The 17969-nt window shown below is 37.9% G+C and overlaps 1 protein-coding gene and 1 long non-coding RNA gene across 2 annotated transcripts in view; one reads left to right on the forward strand and one right to left on the reverse strand.

Annotated features, from left to right (window-relative positions):
• Positions 1-17969, forward strand: part of ECPAS (Ecm29 proteasome adaptor and scaffold) — a 424259-nt gene that overhangs the window by 281872 nt on the left and 124418 nt on the right. The window lies entirely within an intron of this gene.
• Positions 13694-15578, reverse strand: LOC137465040 (uncharacterized). Its single transcript, XR_010994541.1, has 3 exons — positions 15364-15578; positions 14122-14231; positions 13694-13839 (listed from the first exon to the last, which is right to left on the reverse strand). It is a non-coding gene; the product is annotated as an uncharacterized lncRNA (long non-coding RNA).

The following is a 17969-nucleotide window of genomic DNA, read 5'->3' on the forward strand; positions in this document are numbered from 1 at the left end:
AAGAATGGAAAAGTATAGGCAAGACGAGTCTGGTGTCTCAAGGTGCTCCTAACCAAAGAGGATCATTGCAGTTATGATGTTCTGCTATTACTCCTGAGTTTTCAGATCATAAAAAGTACTTTAGTCTGGGTTAGCTTGTTGGAAAGCTTACTGTCAGTTCCTTTGTTTCACCCATATTTACATAATCCCAGATTCATATTTATAAATGCCACACATTTTAGGACTCAGAAGCAGAGGAAAAGAAGATGTACTGAAAACACTTTTAGCAAAGGAAGAACAATTCATGTCAACAGCCAGTTGCCAGTGTGCAATCAGGTATGACTAATGGTGAAAACACAGTAGTTAACTTCAGTCTTGGTGCTCTCATCAGAATTACAAATGCAAAAAATAAGGCAATTCTAAATTAATCCTTGATACACGTACAATCTGCGAAAGCATCTATTTTCTTAAGTCACACAGGCCCTCCAGTCATGCTGCACAGAAGCTCTTACTGGTTTAACAAAAATAAACGTGTACTGGGCTGCAGAGTGAACTCATCAATGCAAGATGTAAATATATCTATCACACAGGGAGTTTGCAATAGTAGAGGAATAAAGAGGTGAACAACTAAACTTTTGACTATGGATGCAAGACTGAGAAGCTAGCACAGTACTGATGTGAAACAAAATCCAGGAGAATTTGAATGGTAAGGGGAAATTTCAGTCCTTGGGTAATTAGTGTGCAAAAGGTTTTGAAAAGAATCAGTGACTTGTATTTAGTGAATAATTCTCCTAATATATTTTCCCTGTATATAACACAGGTATCTCTCTTTACATTCATTGACATTCAATCTATTTGTGAAGAGAGGAGACACTAAAGCATTACAAGACACAGAGAAGTTAGCATCAGCATCTGTAGTAAAGGAAATCTAATGGTATGAGGGAAGGACTGAGGGCAGCCAAATAATTAAGTCTGCTCCTGATGTGATTTAACAAAACCCTAGAATAATTTCTGGAATAAACTGAAAATTAAAAGCTTGGACTCAGCATGTAAAATCCTCAAGAAGGTATTTTATCCATGAAGCTGTACTTGCAAAAGAAAAAGTTGTCTTGCAGATGGTGAAGGTCATGTATGTGTGTGTAAGCAGCAAGCATTCTGTTCACTATATGTTCACTGAACTTTTCTGAAAGCAGCATTTCCAGGGAAAATCTCTGTTGTAATGAAATTGCCTTCTCCAAGCCTGCCTGCCAACTTTTTACAAATCCTTTCCATGTTGGTGTGCTTAAGCCCTCTTCTTTTGATGGTCTTTTCCCTGTTGTATTCATGCATATTATTTGTGCTTTGGTTCATACTGATCTGTAGCAGATGGAGAGGTGGAGAGCAGAAGGAGTTTTTTCCCACTTTAAGTGTCCCTGAAGGTCAAACTATCTGCCCTGGGTTTCATTACTTCAACAGAAAATGCAGGTTTAATGTGGCTTCTGATGACATGGTATTTAAGAAGGTGGTGCTGGACTGTGACTCTATTCCAAAACAGCAGGTAATAAAAAAAAAAATAAAATTAAATCTTGTGAATAAACTGTCTTTGTCATGTGACAGAAGAGGGCTGACTGGTCCTGAAAAGGAAAGCTTAAGAGCAGCACTTCAGTTGCTTTTACAATCACATTACTGTATCTCTTTAATTGTCTTATTAAAATCTGCAGACTTGGTGAATTCCAGTAATTCTTTAGTGTCTCTCCACAAGATCATTTGGTCATTTAACACCACTCTGATTACTAAACAAAAGGGAAATCTTTACCCCCAGTTAAAAACCCTTCTGGAAACAAACAGTCTGAGGATTGCTGTCCTTCAGCCAAATAGCTTTTTGCTTGAATTACTCAATGAAACATGGCCAAGCATCTTTCCAAATATGGAGAAGAAAAGCATTGTGTTTCCCCCCCTTCATGTTGCCCCAAGTACAGCTGGACAGAGCACATCCTTGCACTCAGCCCACTCTATTTGTGCCTGCAGAGACAACACCACAATATCACATACCCTACCATTTTTGAAGGAATGCAGGCCATTTTTGTTTTTACAGTAAGGGTGTTCTGCTGGCAGCCTTGTGCCACAGTGGAAACCCAGCTGCAACTGAAATGTTAGGTCTTCTGCAGGAATTTTACAGCATTCTAGATTTTAGCTAAGCTAGAGATAAAATGACAGCTTAAGAACAGAAATTGGAACCTGATGTTAGTCAAGCTTGTTCTAAGACTCTCTTTGTGCTCAAGCACACAGTGTCCACCTGGGGAAACCTAACACAATGTGTAGCTAGCAGAGCTAGTCTTTTTTATTCCCTTTAGCCTTTACCAGGGTACAGGATTACTCTGTGCTGTCCATTGCCCCTTGCAGATGTCAGGCAGTATTTTAGCAGGGGGTGTTTAAGGAACTGTATGAGGAGGAAAGCTTTCAGGAATAGCATTTACAGAGTAGAGGTAGAAATACCTTCAATCTCTGAAAATGACCTCTGAAATCTGCCACCAGGGAGACATTAATACAGTATCATAGTAGTGCCAGGCCCTGGTAGGTTGTATCCAGCCTTCATGGTTTAAATGAAAGCAGCAGAGCTGTTCTAGGAAAGGGGGAGAAAGAAAGGGCTTTGGGAAGTTACTTTATTCTCTTTCTTCCTGTTGTGCCCTTTAGGAGAAAGGACACGTCCAACTCCTGAGTCCTGGGATGTGTGTCTTCTCTTCTTGGCTGAGAACCTTCACCTCCCAGTGCTGCAGTGCCTTACCTGCTTGCAGCTTCATCCATTGCCCCCAGACTATAGCAAAGACCAAGCAAGACTGCAGTCTTGTTGCAAAGCAAGGTCTGCTCTTGGAAGCTCCCTATGTTAGAGTATGTTGGTGGAACACAATGTCTCAGCACTTTCTGACAGTTAAAATTTCAAAATTTTTTTAGTAGCAATAGTGAAAGGACAGTAGAGGAGAGCATTATACAGGATGCATTGTGCATTCAGTACTGAGGAGCCAAAGCTGGGCTATAAGGATCTTAGTCATAAAATCTGAGTGGATTTTTTTGGCCATTTTGGGCCTCAGTTGTAAACAGAACATATGAAGGAAACAAAGAATTTTCCATAAATTTTCTATAAATGTAAGAGTATTCTCAAGAAGATTAAGCTCTTAAATTATCACTTGTTTTATCATTAAAAGTTGGGAGAGATACTTTACAATCTTTTCAAATACCAGTAATTCACTGGCTGTAATTATTTTAAGATAAATTTTCCAGGGCGCTAGAAACTTGAAGTCCAGACTTCCGACATAAATACTGTTTAAACACACTCAAATTGAAGACAGTCATTTTTGATTTACACACACAGATCCCACTGACACCTCTGGGAGTTCTTACACAGACTGAAGAGAATACATAGCACTTGAATGAGAGCAAAATATCTGTCCACATGACTTTGGAAAAAGATTATAATGTAGGAGGAGAAGTGTCAGTCTGCCAAAAGTTGCTCCTTTCAGGCAGAGGTCTGTGCATTTTAGTCTTCAGCAGAGCAAATAAGCATTTGAATAAGCCAAATAATGGGTTATTAGTTCAAGTTATAAAAAGAGAAAAACAAGATTTGTATTGCTTCTCAGTATTCAGAAAATGATGAAGTTTAGTCATAAGAATTTTGTTTTCACTGGTGGACAAGCCCAAAACACAATAAAGCTATCATATGGCTAGCTTCCAAGATTAAAAAAAAGGTAGGCAAAATCAGAACATCTGCTGGTCTCTGTTTGCACAGCAGATGTTCACTACACTTCGAAGTTAAGCTCTTCAGAATTCTTGAAGCATACTTTATCCATAAGCACACAGTCAGTCTGTCCTTGGCCTACAACATTCATGTGAAAGTGAGTATATTTTGCCATATTCTACACTCTGAAGTATGTGCTGTATGATTTTTGAAAGATCCAGGCAAACAGTGAATGTGAGGAAAACATGGAAGGCACCTTTGATCATATTCAAGGTAACTTGAGATTCTGAAAACTCCAGTGGGACAGGACAAAATACATAGATATAGTCTGTAGGGTGAAGCCTGTTTATGGCATTTTTTACTCCTGAATAAGCTGATACAATTAAAAAACAGGTTTGATAGACAGGCTATTCCAAGTTGCTTTTTCAAAACTTGCTGTGTATTTTAGTCTTGAAGTACAAAGGCTCTGTCAGTCTTTCACTGTGCTAACTTAACAGCATAGAGGTACTGCTGATTGTGCATGCGTCGTTCCCAAGAAATTCTGCACTAACCCAGCAGAGTGGTGCTCTGGGATAATGAGGGTAAATTTCTAAACTCTCTTTGCTATGTCAAACAGGCTCTAAAGCATCTAAGAAATGGCCTTCACAAACATGACGGGAAAGTGCTTTTCTGAATGAGTAGTGTAGTTCCTACTTTCCAGAGGTAATGAAGTTTTAAGGAGTAAGGGAAAGAAGGTTTGGGGCATGCAGAACAGTTCTTCCCAATTGCAACTGAAACTCACAAGCAGGAAAAGCGTGACTTTTCTCTGTGGTTAAAGAAAGGATTCCAGTTTTGAGGCATACAGCTACCTTTTTAAAATTCACACAACTTCTAGTATTGCATATGAATATGAAGTATTTTGGATGTGCATTTATGTTACTATGATGAAAATGCTGCTCTCAGACAAGAAATTATCTTCAGCTTGGTGGAGACAATTGGAAAGAGGTGTAATGGTGTCCTAGTTGCAGAGTTGTGTGAGTGCCTCTGGCCGGGGAAGCTATGTGGATGTGGCCTACCCATGCCATCATAGTTTTGTTCCCGGTGGAACCTTTTTGTGGGCAAAGCACCTTCTCTTTTTATATACTTTTGCTATTGCTGTTGTTATGGTGCATGTCTTATTTCACTGCTTTGTGCTTTTTATAAATTGTTACCTCAACCCATAGTCTCTGCTTTTGTCCCTCTCTTTACCAGAAGGGGTGGGGGAAAGGAGAGTGCCTTACTTGGGGTTTAATTTCCAGCTAGTGTTAAAACCAACACAGAAAAAAGAATAGGATAAATAATACATGATAAGGAAAAACAGAGGTGATGAACAGAGACATACTTCACTATCATTTCTAATTAAAAAATATATGGTATTAAGTGAATATGTCGGGACCTCTCTTAAAAGGAGATGTTTCACACACCAGTGCAGTCCAGCACTTGAACTCTAACCTGTATAATAATTCAGAGTATGCCTCAACATTTTTGTGCAGAAAAACTGTGGAATAAAAATCCTCCCAGTGCCGGTGTTCTCCAACAAAGTACACATATTTCTTTTCCAACTCTGAAAGCATGAAGCGGTGTACCCCAGATTTTAAAAGAGTATTAACTATACTTGCCTATCTTTAAACTGTTTCCTAGAATATGTTAGTCAAAAGACTTGCACATAGACAGATCCCTATTCTAGTCTGATATGGCTCATATTATATTCATACAACATCACTCTCCCTCTCTATAAGAGTTTTTATGCATATTACCCACAATATTATTTTGAAATTAAGCCAACCCAGGACTGAAAACATGAGAAATTGAAGTGCTTTCAGAATTACTGTGATACACATCTAGGACAAAGAGCCACGAGACACACAGTCACGAGACACAGTGCCACGAGAAAGAAAATACACAGCTTTGGAGAAAGAACGTACTCTTTCTCTCTTACAGAAAGAAATGTGAGTTCCTTAGCTAACTTCAGGGACAGCAGTAATAATTAACTTTGAGCTCAGGATGGGAGCAGACAAAAACTGAAATGAAAGCTAGATCAGCAGAAAGGTCTAGTTACCTGTTTTACACATTAATGAGGCATTGAGGCATCCCTGCCAACAGTCATGTCACAATAGTGGGGCAGCTGGAAGAGTATCAGCCTCCATCCTGTACTCTTCTAGACATCTGCTGCATCTTTTCTGTCCTAACAGCAGGTACACTCAGCACCCCAAGAGCTTACAAACCCTTGTTTGAAGTCACTCACACAACCATGCCATGTCCCTTTTGTCAGCCTATCAGAAATTAAAGCAAACACAAAAGAGGACATGCTGTGTTTTGCAATTCGCTCGCTCGCCTACTTAAAATCACACTAAAGGTCTATGTGTTTGCAGCAGTTAAACTAAAAAAGTATTTGGAGTAAGCTTAAGATGTTTTTAAGCAGTCTGACCTATTTGGTTCATGTGAATCTTTTCATTTTCTGGTTGAAGGGACAATCAGATTATAGCCTCTTATTGTTAACAGTCCAAAGTGTCTCCTTTCCTGCCTGGTTAATGAAGGCTAGATAATACTAAGATTTCAGCAAAACAAAAATAAACATCAGGAACTCAAACTGAGACTCAGTGTTCTGGGACTAATTCTTCCATGCATATTCAAGTGTAGTGCATGTTTATTACTGATGGAAATTTTGTCAAAGGAAGGTCTAAGAACGACACCAAAATTTGGATGGATTTTGGAAATCAGTGAAACCAATGGAGAGATGGCAGTTGACATCATTTCAGAATCCCCGATTTGAGTCTGAAGCTAATAATTTAAATATCATACCTGTATTTTCTTGTATGGAGGAAAGAATCTCCTTTTTGTTTTCACGCCTGAATGTCCATGTAAGTGATGGCCCTAAGTCTGTCTGTCTGGTGCAAGAAGACACATTAGTATGATGAGCTCTACGCTTAGTGTACTTCTTTGTCTGTATATAAATCATGTCTGGAACCGTATGTTGCTATTTACCTTTTCCATGGTCTTGTATTTTGTCTGCTTGTCACAAAGATTTTCTGGCATGTGTCAGCTGATCAGTATTGCATGACTAAAAAGGACATAGATGAATCTAGTTCAGTCAACATATGCTCTCACTTCTATTGTTTTTGATATTTGCCATTAGATGAACTTTCTCAGCATGTAAAGCATGATCCTCAAATGAAATAAAATAATGTTTATTATTGGAAAGGCAATCAATAATGTTAATTGCTATCTCTTTGAAAAGGGTATGGTAGAAGATGATTTATACAGACTTTTGTCAATGGACAGCTAGTAATAAAAACTCACATACTACTTTGAAAAAATTGCTGTGTGTGTCAGTACTGTCACTGTTCATAAAAATATATTGGGGAAAAAGATGTAGAATATATTTTTTGGAATAAATTTACTGTATGTCGTATAAAGCCCATTTTTGTCATAAACAGGAATAAAATATTTTTCCCCACTTAACTTACCTGAGGTGTGCAAAAATTATGTAATGATGAAAAGTCATATCTAATCAAGATAGGGGGTACTACCCTTTTGTTTTATAAAGCTATTCTACTTATATGTACCTTTGTACTCTCTTCTTGTTCCAGGCACAGTTAACTGAAACTATATTTTAAAGCAATTGTAATTTCATCTGGTGTTTCAGTGCCATGTTCACCGAAGTCTTTATTATTCAATTGCTGGTTTACTTTGCATTAGATGGCAAGTTTTGGGATAGATTTGGTCTAAGGATCTCCATTCTGTTGCTGTGATGTAGTCTTTATCATCAGTGAATAAACAGCCTGTCCCTATAGTGAGTGCTGTGGGCAAGGAAAGAGATGCGCAGGGAGGGAAGAGCTTTGGCTGAGGGTAGCTAAGCAGAGAGGACTTCATTCTGCTTCAGCAGTGTCTCATCCTAAGACATGCCAGGTTACAGAGCTGTTATCAGCATCATGCACTTAATAGTGCTGCCTGACCAAGATCAGCTTCAATTATAATCTACTTCTTCTTGCAGTGTTGCAGTCTCCATCATCAGGGATGTTACAACCCCATTTTCTAGGTGAGTTATGATACCTTGATGGATCCCGGTATGACTGTCATAGCTTATGGACCTCTAAGAGAATCAATTAATTTAGAGTGGTCTCAGATCTAGTCTCTTAAGATTATATGAGTTGAAGCTTTAACCACAGGTGTTCACCAGAAACGTTGGCTGGAATCATCTTACAGCAGTGTGGAGAACTTATCTTACAGGATATAAATAATACCTGCTCACATGCGGGAAGGGAAATTCCAGGGCTTGTTAGTAGTAGCCATTAGGTAGGAACTGAAGATCCTGGATCATGAATTGTATGTGGAAGTATTTTGGCTCTGTTTTGCTTTTTTCTTTCCTGCCTATTGGTGGTTTCAGTTCTCCTTCCAAGATTTGCATTTGCATTTTCCCTCCTCATCATTTGACTGTACACACAAAACATACACTCTTGATTTTACCCCCTCTTTGAAACAAATCAGTGCAGTACCATGATAGCAGGATTCAGTAAACAGGTTGTGTTCTGATCTTTCAAATAGACCCCTTAGGTCTCCAAATACAGAGGGCACCTGTGCAGGCTTCTACACTGATTTTAAATTCTAATTTTAAATTTAAATTTGAGTGGACTCAGACAGTGACGATATATACACACCAAGAAAAGGGGGACAATTTCTCTTGATATATTTAGGATAACATTATTTCCACAATGAACTGACTAAAATCTCCTCTTAGATACAATCCCTAAAAAATCCCTTGACATTAGAAGTGTCATCAGAGAACATAATTGGTTTGAAAACTCCCTATGTAAATGAAAGCAACTGCTTATTTCACCCCAGTTTAAATAGTCTTTTAGACTCAAAGCTTCTTGCTTATAAACACCAATTTTCCTATTTATTTACAATTGATTACACACTTGCAAAATCATTCCACAAGGAATGCTCTTTTTTATTCTTCAGAAGTACAAGAATTGCCTCACTTTTTTTTCCTGTGTTGTTTTGTGTGTGCATGTGCAAGTGTCAGCCAATGGGTTGCGTTTGTTAGATAAAGCTTGTTAAGGTGTTTACAGGTTGCATCGTATAACATAATTTAAAAAGGAAAGAGTAAAATATTTGGAAGCAATTTTATTACTTAATAACAGTAATGGGGACATGCAGTCTTTGTTGTTAGTATCTCAAGAATGGACAAGCTTCCAGAAGTGACTGTCCCCGCCCTTCCAGATAAAGACCATATGTCAACTCTTTAAGAACACTGCAGAGATCCCTAACAACTAGCCATTTATGTAAACTAAGCACCTTAAAACACACCAGCTTCACTGGGACCCAGTCATAAAATGGTTCCTTTTGCTGAGGATAAGATCACCTTTTTCCTCTGCTTCTATGTGCTAGACCCATGCTTGCAGAAGCTTGCTTTCTTCTTCTCTCTTGTCCCTGTTGATGAGGATTTTAACTTTCATGTAGACATGGTGGTTTGGATAAAAAAATGTGGAACAAATCTTATTTACTTAAAATTAGAGGGATGAAGAAACAGCAGAGTGATTTCCAGATGTATTTCCAGACCTCTTACCACAACCACTGAAAAAAGGGTCATTTTTTCCCCCAGCAGAGATTTAGTATCATTTAATTGATAAGCCCTTCAAGAACTATAGAAGGTCAAAGCGTCTTGTTCCTTCTAAGAATTGTTCAGTTTCCCTGACCAGGAATTTTGCAGATTTTCATATTCCACTTGCAAAAATAAATGGATTAGGAGTGTAATATTATTGTATTTTTTAAAAATGTGAGAGAAGGACTACAGTATATCACAAATCTGTATTGTTTATTACAGGTGGGAAAAGCTTTAATGTTGAAAAATGCATAAAATACATCCACATGCTTTTTTAAAGGTTCCTTTTATTTGTTGAGCCCTTAAAAAATATGTATAGACAAGAGGGAAGAGAAAGCCTAATGCTGCATGAACTCTAAACCTGAATTTTACTACTGTGGTATCCTTAAAAAAATAAATAGTTATGATACTGAAAATTGTACTTACACTCCCATAGATTTATGATCAACAAAATTCTCAGTTATTCTTCTGTCTTTTGTTTTGTCCCATGCAATCTCAAGTTCATAGCTGCAGGAGTTGCCAGCAGGCCTACCAAAAGTAATAAAAAAATTGATATGCTTATGTGCATTTAATGCTTCAGTTCATGTATGTAACTCTGGTTAGCAAAAACATGCATGATAAAACCTCTCAAAATCAAAACCAAGTCCAGTGACAGCTAAAATTCACTCTGAAATCATTAAATAATTGGATTTCAAAAAAGAGTGAAAAAATTTCAACTCCCAAAGTAAAGTTTGCAGAACAAAAATTGAGTTAATAATGGAAACTGCATTTTGTCCTTAATGAAAGGCTACAAGAACACAGAAGTGTTTCTTTCCATAAAAGACTAGGGACAGTTTTGAAACCTGTTAATTTCTTTACTGAATTTTTTTTACTTTATTATGAGCTGCATATGTTACAAACCTCAACCAAGATGGTTTAAAATAACAAATGTAGACAGGACCTAGTTGAGCATTGATTTTTCCCTCTCCATTGACTATAAGGAAGAACTTTTTTCTCTTTGTTTTATCATTTCCCTTTAATTGTTTTCTTTTCCTTCTTTCTCCTGCAAGAACATTTAAGGGTTTACTATAAGGATACATCTTTCTGCATTGTCAAAACTCAGGGGCAGCCTCCCTTCCCCTAGAGAAAACCTCAGAAAAACCCATAGTTGAAGGATGATGAATTCTTAGGAAGCTGTGGCGTGTAAGGGAAGCAGTTGCCCTTTACATGTGGTGGCTAGTTTTCTTACTCCAGGTGATAGGAAAGAAGGAAGGGTGTTTTTCCAGTTTTAAAGGCTACAGGCCGCCATCCTTTTTGGTGTTGAATATACCTTTATGGGTGAGTATGATTGCTACTAGTGAATTATGCCATAGAATGCAATGGAGCTGGAGGTACTTTTCTAATGTAAATACTGAAAAGGAAGAACAGGAAATAAAATATCTATTAGAAAAATAAATATTAGAGCATTTCATCCTGTTCCTGTGTCTTTGGCATGACTGTCTGTCTCAAGCCTTCTCCCCAGAGTAGAGATGCAGTGAAATGAACTGTCCACTGTTATACCTATGACCAAAGAGTGGCGTTTCCCTGAAATCTGAACATTGCCTCACCTTATGACCTCAGGGTAAAATGGACCTGTTGATGACTCTGGATTGTTGCTTCTTGAGGATAGCCAAGAATGGAGGCCTTAAAGGTCACTAACAAAGGTTAAGATAAAGAGCATGAGGGGAGCTGGAAAGGAGAAGCAGCTAAGGACTTCTTTTTTCAATGACCTAAATCTAATCATGGAAGTTACAGAGGCAAAAATTCCCCCAACAACCCACTGCACTAAGCTTAAGCAAAGCCAGATCAATTGCAAATAAAGACAGATGAACTTTATCAGCATGAAACAAGGAAGGATTTGAAACTTATCTGGATAAATGGTATTTTGGTGTTAGAACATGGCTTTTCTCATGGGCATAATTTATTTTAATTATCCTGCACATGGAATAAGAGGATGCTTTGGACAGAAGGAATTTTGCTCAGACATCTTGACCTAATTAAGAGTGCATTGACATTTTATATTTGAATTCTGTCACTAACATGCACATGACCTTGGAAAGTCACATTGATTATTGTTTCATAAAACAATCTTTAATAGTCACATGAAGCAAAATGGGAAAGTTCATTTATATTTGAATAGAAAAAGATTTGACCCCTTACACATTAAAATTCTAAGATCAACACACAAGTATGCTTAAAAACTTTAACTTCCTTGGCCTGACTTGTTAAATAGTCTGCATAGTTGTGGCTAAAGGTTAAATGGCAAAATGCTAAGTTCACTGGCAAATGTTCTGGCATCCTATGGGTGAACATATAGAACATATAAAATGTGCTCCTGCACTGTGAGAAATAAAACCAGCATGAAGAACATGGCTCCTTCTGGAAAATTTATGGCTCTGCTCTACTGACATGATGTTTTCACATGCTCTCCACACTGCAGGACTGTTTGTTTGTGCTTTTGTTTTATTTTGTTTTTTAAAATTTATTTTCAAGAGGAACAGGTAGAATTATATTCAGACAATACATGTAGGACTAAGAAAGATTCCAAAAATAATGAGATACTAAAGATTCTAAAATATATTCAAAAACACAACTTACTTCCCCACCAAAAAAAAACAAAACAAACCAAACCAAACAAACAAACAAACACAACAAAAATCCACCAAAATAACCCCAAAAAACCCCAAAACCCCCCTAGTATTCTACAAAGATTACCCAGAGCATTTCTGTTGTCTCCTTTGGCTTTGAGTTGGGACTGGTATGGACCTGTCAGATCTGCAAAGTGACACTTGGTTTAGAGCTCATAGACTCACTAGATATGCCCAAAGGCTTTCAAAATGTCCTCATTTACCAGATATCATTTTGTCTTACATACGGTTTGAGAAGATTCTCAAGCCAAACATGACATATTTGCTGCTGAGAGGTGGAAAGAATATGCTCAGGACTTCTGTGTCAGGAGACATCCATTTTGTAATGATTCTGCCTCCTAAAAACATTGAAAGAGCTTTGTTTTTCCTTTAGCCCACACTGAAAATAAGTTTTGAAAGCTTGAGAGCTGTTGTGAAACAGCAATCCTCTGGCAAATTCTGTTGGTTTTGCCTTCCAAATGTTTTAAAGTTTGTATTTTGTCTAGAATGCAATTTTTTTTTCAGAGAGCCACAGAAAACATGCAATATCTGGCTGCTACCTTAATCATATATTTAAGACCACTTAAAAAATTTTAGGGATACATTCAGATTGCAAAAGTGGTTACTCAGGGGCTGGGAAATAACACAGATATCTTTTCTTCTTGGCTGTTTGGACAAAGCTGCTTGCTCTGAGTGAGGCAGGAGTTATAATATATAAAGAGTGCTAACAGAATTAGTCTTGTTGCACACACTGAATTAGTCTAAATTAACACTGTGCCTCTCACAGGGCTAACTACTCCATACAAATATTGCTGGATTCTTTAACTAGACCAACAACCATTCATAGTAGTTTACCAAATATTTAACAAGGGTATGTATTGCTAGAAAGAGGGGCTTGCAGGTCTTTTGGCTTCATGCTGTTCTTCTGATTTTATCTGTAAGCTTCTTTCCAGTGAAGAAGCAGCATTATGTGGATGATATACAGAGTCCTTTAAGGTCTGCTTAAGTTGAACATCAGTTTTATTGTCTTACACCCAAATGCCAAAAACAGGGTGGTAAGTAAACATTCACTAATTACTTAAAAAAGCATCTGACTTCATCTTCAAATTGGAATAGAGATAAATTTTTTAAAAAAATTCCAAGTAATTAAAAATAAAAAAAAAGAAAATCCAACAGGGATAAAAAGATATAGGGAGAAAACATCTCATTCCATAAATCCATGAACTTTGCAATAGTTAATGCGAACAGTTGTGTATATAATGCTACATGCTACTCAGATAAACTACATTTTGCAAAACAATGCACCCACCAACACAACTCTCCCTGGATTCAGTAGAAAGAGGGCAGTATTCAACATTTGAGAACATGGTCCCCATTTCCATGTATTTATGTGAAATGAAACTCTGGTGTGCACCTGAAAATTAGATTTTCCTAATGTATTTTCCGCACTTATAAATGCTTATGCTGGCATTAAAGTAGAATTATGGCTTCTGAGCAAGAACTGACACACACATTTTTCAAACATCCCAAGATATTTCGTTTTCCTGGTAATCTCAATTTCGATTGCAGTTTGAAAAGGTGAAATAATACCCACTGCAGCTGACACAGCTCTTGCAGAGAGTTTTTTTTTACGGCAGTACCTTTCTTTTTGGCTGAGGTGGTTGTCTTTTTCCTGCTCACTTAGAGCCTCATGAGCCCATGGACTCCAGAGAGACAATACAGGAAATTGCATGGATCACTTTATTGTTCTGAGCTGTTTGTTTAGTTATGTGGGGCTTTCGTTATCTCTGACATTCCAGAGAAGCCTTACTTTGAGGACTCCGTGGATACTAGTTATCAAATAGGTGAAGTTAATCTGTCCATTCTGCTCTGTCTTCTGCCTGAAATACATCTGAAAGAGTCAAGGCAAGGTGAAACAATGGCACTCCATGTTAGAAGATCAGTAGTTATTTGTTCACGCTGAATTTGGAAAGGCAATGAATCAGAAAATTTATAATACTTTTGTTGATAAGGTGAAGTCAATTTAGAAGGATGAATGTAGGATTGGATTGATTGCATCATACATTGCTGACAACATTGCTGAATAAATCAGTGAAGAAGTGAGCTTGAGCTGCACAAGAAGAATCTCAGATTTGTATTTTTAATTCAAGCATAATTTCCACCTGTCTTCTGTTGTTGTGGTCAAGGTGGAGGTCCAATCCAAATGAAGGAAAACCAGAGCCCACTGTGCATTGCTGTGACAATATTCTTGCACTCCATGCATTTCAAGTCCCTGTATATATTGTGGGGGAAAAAATAAGATGCAGCTTTCTCTTATAGCTTCAGACAGAAAGATAGAATAAAAAAGCATTGCAGTCCTGGTGAACTGGTCATGTAGCCGGATCAGTAACATTATATGCCTGTTTTCTTGCCTCATTTCAAAGTCAAAGCAAACAAAAGAACAGAAAAACCATCACATATGTGAAATAACTCTTGCTTCTGGGAACACGATGATTGACAATATAACTATAAAAAGTGAAAGTGTAGAGGATTGAGAATTATTACTGCTAATAATTCAAGGGTTAGAAGCAACAGATTTAAAATGAGAAGCAGCCAATTTGAACCAGTAAAAGTATGTTCTTTCCCTCCTTTTTTGACCTCTTCTCTACTATACACATGACAGAAGTTGGATTGAAAATCACTAAGAGGGAATTTTGCAGAGGACAGTGACATTAACAGGTTAAAACAGGTTCAATAGATTCAAGGAAGAGAACTATGTATGGTTACAAATCTTTATTGTAGTCAGTACTTCAAGAAGAAGAAGAAGAAGAAGAAGAAAAAGAAGAAGAAGAAGAAGAAGAAGAAGAAGAAGAAAAAGAAGAAGAAGAAGAAAAAGAAGAAGAAGAAGAAGAAGAAGAGGAAGAAGAGCGGGAGGAAAAAAATGAGGTCTTGTCTTGTAAAGTTTTCTTCAACTGTCTTTAGCAACTGTTGTTGGAAACAATTGCTGCTCAGAGCAGCATTTGGCTTCATCTAGCAGAGCAGTTTTTGCTTATTTTGGAAATGCTTTTTAGAGCAGGTCACTCAATTTCTTTTCAAAATCTTTTGCTGGCTTTTGCAAGAACACATTGAAACGCCTTGCTTAAGAAGGGTTACTTAGCAGGCTGTGGTTCTGAAAAAAACAATTTGTTTGTGTGGAGGCAGCAAAGGGAACAGCACACACAGAAGTTATGGACTCAGCTAAAGCCAGCTTACTCTAGGAATGCAGAGAAAAAAAATACTTCTCTGCTGTTTACATAACTGGAATGTTTCCCTGCTTGTAAGCCGGTCAATACATTTTAGCACTGGCTGTTCAACAGTGCCAAAATGGAAAATCTTGTTTCATTCAGGTGCCTTAAAGTACAACAAATGTGATAGAGCAGCCTTACAGTTTATCATGAAATATGCCATTTACTAGTGCAGCAGAACATGTTCTGTTGTAAGCCATATCTAGCTTGTCACCACAGGAGCTGAGTTCTTGAGTGTGTTTGTGCATGCTGCTAACCTGGACAAAGTCAGGAAGAACAGAGTACAGTGCATGTCTGAGAGCTGAAAGTCTGTTTCCCACCCATCCTGAAGACAGACAGGGAGGGAAAGCTCACTCCCAGGGTGTTGTTTAAACATAACAATTGTTAGGTCAGAGCCTTGGAACAGCAGACAGACCTGGAGATACCACCCAGGGATGGGATAGCCCGAGAGGCCTGTACAGACAGCAGAAGAGATTTGGAAATGGCAGTGGAGGAACTCCACCCAGATTCCAAAAATAATGCAGAACAAGACTTACTCTGCAAGCATATGAAAGGTTTGTACAGGCATTTACAAGTTCATGGTAACTTGAAATTGTCATTCTACTTGTTTTCAGGGCCATTTCTTAATCTGTTTCCCTTTGTCCCCACTTGCTCAATTAAAAAAAAATTCTTAAAGACTCTTTCTGTTCAAGTGAGGACCAATGAAAAGCACACGCAAAAAGGATGTTCAACATCCATTTTAAAGAGACAAATTCATGTATATGCAATCCAGTGAGCATTTCTGTTATGATGGCTCTTATTTTTGCCACTGCTTGCATCTGATAAGATGATGCACATACTTAGAGTGTAGATTCATACTAAAAGCTTGACTGGATCACAGCCATGATACTTGTCTTAGAGAATCTGAGGTACAGAGAACAAACAGATTTTCACTATTCTAGTGTCAGTTAAATCAAAAAGTGTCTTTGCATAGAATCAGCTCTTTCTGTCAAACTGACAAGAATTTTTTAGACAAAGCATTAGCAGTGCAAAGACAGAGGATGGCTGTGCAAAATCCTCTAGATTTCTAAGACCATGGTAGAGTTAATCCTCAATGTTTTTGATTCAGTATGCTGGTTTATGAAGTTTCCTTTTTTCTTTCTCTTGAATAAAGGTGTTAGGCAGGTAGGGAAGAGTCAGCAGAGTGACAATAATGTGCCCCCTATGGGGATCAAGTGGAGGAGAGATGCTGGCACAAAACTTTTGCCTCCTGTAATTCATCCTCACACAGGCCTCTGCCCTGTAAAAAATGCATGAGGGGATAAAAAAGTGATGGTGGTTGCCTAGTCTCCCACAGGGGAGAACAAGAGCTTGCTGAGCACTGCTTTGGCTGTTTGTGTGGAAGCATCTGAGATCACTTAACATGATAATTTTCTCCTCTAACGCTTAGGTTTTGAAATACTATTTATGCTTCCCATTTGTCAACAGCTTATCCAGGAAAGGGTAACTCAAAGGATGGTTTACTCTCACTTGAGTTCTTCACTTTTTGCAGCTGTGCGAAATGGAGCACCAAAGTCATGTATTTTGATCAAGATCAGAAATAATTTGTACATCATCAACTATTGCCAGCCAAGAATCTTCACAGCTATAACTGGACCTTGAAAGCTACAGCACTGACCATGTGACTTGGCCAAATATGGATCTAACTCCTTGTGAAGCACCTGGAAAGCCCAGAACAAATCAGGTGTCTTAACTTAGAAGCAAACACATTTAACTTAGATGTCTTGAGAAAAGAAGAGAGGAAACAAAAGTGTTTCAGAGTACATTTATATTGTGTGACGTAAGTTGAAGTAAGTAACAAGAATTCCTTATTTAATCTGTAAGGGCAGAATAAATACCACCAATACATTCTGCAGGTCACTGTAGAAAATGATGTGTTCACAGGATGAGAGACTGAGGACTGCTTCTTCTAGAGTCCAGCTGCTCATGAAGATTGCATTAAAGCCTGTAAAAATTTTTGCAATTCTGAATATAAACACAATTAATTAAATCTGACATTCCACTCCCTTATATTTTTCTAGTCCACTAGTCTGATTTCATGTGGCCTCCTAAATTCATATCTGCTACTATCCAGGCTTAATTTCTCTCAGTTGTAACGTGTGTATGATCAGTCTGGGCTAAAATAAGATTCTTGCCTTATTTCTCTTTTGAATTTTCCAGCAGTGCAAGAACAGCTCCACCAAGAATTTTGTAGAGCTAAGCCTTCTCCAAGCTCTAGCCATATAACTGCATCCATGGAAGAGCAGTAGGAGAAATCATGGTCTAAGATGGAGACTTGGCAAAGTGTCTTCTATTTGTCAGCTGTTGTACTGACACAGGATTCCTGATGGAGCCAGTGGCAGGTTGTTTCTCACACTCAGTCTGTATGTCACTTAGGAAGCAGAAGGGAACAAGTCTCACTTTTCAATCAATTCAGGCAGATTTGGCAGTAAAAAGTAAACAGCATTTGGCAAAAGTCACCCTCAATGAGAGTGTCATTAAGAAAGTCACTCACAGAGAATATGCATACAACTTCCCTCCCTTTCATTTTTTACCCAACCACTACAACATGGAAGATGATAATTTAGGTTTGTTTTCCTAAAATTATGATCCCCATTGCTACCACATCACAGATTTACCAGAAGAGTTGTTTCAGCTTCCAGCTAAATGAGGCAGGATTTTTGGACATCTGTCCTGTTTGATTGATGCAAATATATTCTGGAAATAGA

The sequence above is a fragment of the Anomalospiza imberbis genome, chromosome Z, assembly GCF_031753505.1.
Source record: "Anomalospiza imberbis isolate Cuckoo-Finch-1a 21T00152 chromosome Z, ASM3175350v1, whole genome shotgun sequence".
NCBI lineage: Eukaryota > Metazoa > Chordata > Aves > Passeriformes > Viduidae > Anomalospiza > Anomalospiza imberbis.